Source organism: Arvicola amphibius, chromosome 15 (assembly GCF_903992535.2).
Source record: "Arvicola amphibius chromosome 15, mArvAmp1.2, whole genome shotgun sequence".
NCBI lineage: Eukaryota > Metazoa > Chordata > Mammalia > Rodentia > Cricetidae > Arvicola > Arvicola amphibius.
The window spans coordinates 41,867,416-41,871,996 of record NC_052061.1 but is presented as its reverse complement, the minus strand read 5'-3'; positions in this window follow the sequence as shown (position 1 = coordinate 41,871,996).

Below are 4,581 nucleotides of genomic sequence, written 5' to 3'. Positions count from 1 at the left end.
CAACAAAAAAGCTTATTGAGGTAAGGAGAGTGGCAATCCTATATGACTTCACCTTTAATTATTCATGGATTTCTGGAGTCCTTGAGGGACTATCCGTGGCCTCGGGAGAGGAGACTATTTGAAGAAATCTGCACCACCTGAAAGACATCCTACCTACCTAGAAAGGGTCTTTTTGTTTGACCATGAAGTTACAAACTTTCAGCAGCCCCAAATGATGCCCTCTAATTCTCTGGAGGAGGCGGCTGACATTTTTTGTCAAGTGAAAGCTGCCGGAGGGTAAAAGCATTCCTTCCTACCAGCATTGTTCTGCGTGCATAAGGACCACCACAGGGTACCTACCAGAGATCCTTAAATAGTCAACCTCATGCGTTGGTGTCTTGGTTTCTGCTACTTCTTTACTACTGAATGTATTACCTGTCTAGGAAGTGACATAGATGGGGCCATTTCCAGTCTTCAGCTGTTTGCCAGCTCCTTTTACAAATATAAAGTGAAACAGTCGCAAAGGTATTTAATATTATTTTAAGCCCCGTGCATCAAAACTATCATATCAATCTTACTCAAAAATCACATTCATGACTTATTTTTATAGCCATTTGTCTTGTTCCAAGTCTTTGAAACGTAATATGGCTCTCCGTTTGGATGCTGTGTGCTCCACGATGTCAATGGCAAACCAATTCTGAGTCTGACCAAGACAAGACAGGTGTGTGAGGGAAGGGACAAGTGAGATGGCTTCAGGTTTTAAATATGATAGTGTAATAGTTAAACGTAGATAAGATTAGCAATTTAGCTCTCCAGACGCTGGCCACATTTGAAGTGCTTTGAATGTACCCGCGGCCCATGGCTAGCACACTGGTCAAGCCACTAGGCCACAGGTTTGAAGGTTGAGAAATCTGGTTCAAACTCTCTAATTACTAGCTAGAAATGTCATCTTCCCTTGTTTCTGGATGGTCCAGGGTTTTGTGGATGCTCTTTAGTGCATGTGTTAAACATACATGAGGGAGCTCGTAGTTTGCCTGTACATTGGAAAGCCCGAATATAACACCTGCACACCCCGGGAGCCTCATATCTGCCAAGGGGATGGATGGACAAAAGAAGGATGAATGATTAAAAATATTAATAAAGTGTCTGGTAAAGATTTCTGAGAGCAGGAAGCCTTGATCAGAGGCAGGGGCAGGGCCATTGCTGAAGAACATAGCATTCAATGAAAAACAGGGCTTTCTCAAAGACATTGAGGCTCTCAAATGAGGACTATGGAACTGGAGAGATGGTTCAACTGGTCGAGTGCTTACCTCACAAACATGAGGATCTCAGAACCCACATTAAAAGATTCAAGTATGTGCACATTGTAATCCGGGTGCTGGGAAGGCAGAGACAGATGGAATCCTGGCTCTCGATATCTAGTCTGTCTGCTGGGCTCCCGGCCAGTGAAAGGCCCTGTCTCAAAAGCACAGTGGACAGTTCAGTGGGGACAGTGCCTGAGGTTGGTGCCCATGGCTGTCCTCTGACTTCCCTATGAAAGCATAAACATACATATCTATATGCACATGTGCACCTGAATACCATATCACACACAGAGACACACACATAGAAACACACAAAAACACACACACATACCACATGGACTTTCAATGGGGGGGCACACCATATTTAAGTCATAACAAACCTGAACACTGGCCACTGTGGTCCTGAGTTTGGGGAAAAATGGTTCATGTTGAGATTTGAGGTACCATTGCATCCATTCCTGGCTGCCTCAGGACCTAGCTTAGCTGTCAGGCCCACTAAAGGCACGCAACACATGTGTTATAAATAGATGAAGCCTAGTAGTTACCAAAGAGAAGCCCCACTTTGGAAGCCACTCTTTACCAAGTTCCCAAGCACCAAGCACACTGACTCCAGTTTTCCCAACTCAAGGGCTGTCATTCCAAGTTACGAGGATTTTTGTTCTAGTTGTCCTGTGCATGCATGCATGCATGCATGTGTATACCTCTCTGTGTGTATGCATGTGTGTATTTGTGTATGCATATTTGTGTGTGCTTTTATGTGTGTATATTCATGTGTATGATATATGTGTGAGAGAGATTGTGTGGGTTTCAATGTTTAGTTGATTGCGCTTGCTTTTCAGACTCCAGACAGAGGCTTTTGTAGATACCTCCCCCTCTTTCTCTTGCCTCAGATCTTCTTGGTCTCTCGATATCATCAGCAGGGTCTCCAATATTATCTGTGGCTATGGAATTTCCCTCTAGAATTGTGTTAGTGACAGAGACACGGGAGAGAACAAACCCGACAGACCCCAGACAGTGATCCGGTAGGAGAGCCCTCCAGCGAATGTCTGCGCTCAGCTTGCCACATCTGTCCATCTGATCACCAAATGCTAACCTGATGTGATCCAGAGCAAGGAAGTGATGCAGAGTGAAACACAGCCCTGTCAGCAGCTTTTGCTTCTGACCCTTCCTCTGAATTTTAAGAGAATTCGTGTTTAACATCTTAATTAGGGACCCATAATGCACTAGTTTCTTTTTCTTTCTTCCTTCCTCTCTGATTTTTTTTTTTAAATGAACATCTTGTAATTTACTCTGGAAGTAAATTATAGTCAATTTATCTGCAGCGACAAGTCAATAAAACAGGGGAGGTCTCCAGCTCTTCAGCCTCCAGCTTTTCAGTCGCTTGGTGCTGGTTTCCCGCCTTTGCTACAGAGTGAGACACGGGGCCGCAGGTAAACGAGTCGGGAGGTGCTGCGTGGCTGCTTTGACTTCTGCTGTCTGTTCCTTGGAGACCTCTCGGGAAGAGTCATTCCGACTTGCCAGCTGTTCTGAGTTCAGAATTTGAACAGAGCTGCACATTGTTGAGAAGAGCCAGCCAGGGCTTTCTGAGTCTTGTGATGTGGATGGCCAGTATCATTCAAGTGGTAAACCATACAGCTGTCTGCTTTCAGCGGTGGCTCTTCTAATGAGGGTGTCTGTTGTGAGCCCGAATCCAGGGGCCTCCGAGAGTCGGGTTCGTAGTGGTGCACGCTCAGTTAATAGCTCAGCCCACTCAGACCGCACTCAGGGCCTTTGGGCTTGACACTTGTGTCAGAGTTACACTGTGGTTTCAGAGATGGCAATTAAAGACAGCTTCCCCCAAAACAAACACACGGGGAGTGTGGAGCTAGACGAGGCAGCTGGAGAGGGGGGTTTCTGTGGGGTTTTGTGGGTACAGGAGAGAAGTGCATGGCTCCAGCCAAGGTCTGTAAGCAAACCCTGGGTTTAAGTTGCCTCGCTTCTAAAAGGGAAGCAGGAAGGTCAGTGGGTGACCATCTCTAGAATTTGAGAAGTCTTCTGTAACCAGGACCCCTGGAGCGTATAGGAAAGCCATCTAGGAGGCTCTTGTTTTATTTTGTGGTTCTCAACCTCCCTAATGCTGCAGCCCTTTAATACAGTGCCTCATGGTGTGATAACCCCGAATCATAAAATTATTTTGCTGCTACTTCATAGTTGTGATTTCACTACTATCACAGATTGTGATGTAAATATCTGATATGCAACCCTCCAAAGGGTTGCAACCCACAGGTTGAGAACGGCTGTTCCAGATGCTTGACTTCAACCTTTGTTGTTAAGGTGGAGATGAAGTCTCTGATTACCAGGGCTGTAGCCCAGGGACCAAGGACTATGTCCTCACCTTTAGTGAAAATTCCTACCAGGGTTTCTTCAAGAGGGCAATAGCTATTTCTATGACTCACTCCTTTCTGGATTGGTTTAATATTGAATTTTGTTTGTTTTTGAGATAGGATCTCACTATGTGGCTTGGACCGGCCTTGAACTCAAGATCCTCCAGCCTCCGTATCTGGAACGCTGGGATGGCATGGATGTGTCTCCGCAGCCTGCTTTCTCCCTTTATGTGAGAATCCCACCCAAAGTTTGGCCCAAAGCTTCTATTTGATTTTAATTTTAGCTCAAAGAAGGGCTGAACTCTTGCCATATGAAATTACGTGTTAGATGAGTGTAGTAACCAAAGGGAATAGGTCCACCAATCAACTTTCTTCTTTCTCTTTCTCCATCCTTCCTTCATTTCCTGGTTTAATGCCACCGCTCCTGGGTTAACTGGAGTATAAATGGACACAATTCCCTTTCTTATCCTTTCTGGATCTTTCTGACAATTATTGTGAAAATTAAAATGGCTGTAAGAGACCAGAAGATCCCAGGACTAAGGCCCTGGGATGCACAGACTTTTGATCTCCTGTTGGCTTGTCCGGTGAGATGCTCAGATGCCGATTGGCCCCCCCTTTCTGATACATCGAGGTGGAAGAGAGGGCCCAATATATTCCAGTGAGTCCCTCTCCACCCATCGTCAGACAACACTGCCCTTCTTAAGCACCCATAGGGCCCCGGTTCAAAACTTACTTTCTCATATTGCCTCAGTTAGCTTTTGGCATTGAAAGGTTTGACCCCACAGTAAGTACATCTCCTCGCTAACACTTCCCCCCGCCCCCCGGAATGAATCTGTTTTCCCATACTTCACCTTCACTTTCCCATAGCACTGGGCATACATGAGGCCTTTAAGACCAACTATCTGGACAAATGAAAAATGACACATGCCCCCTGT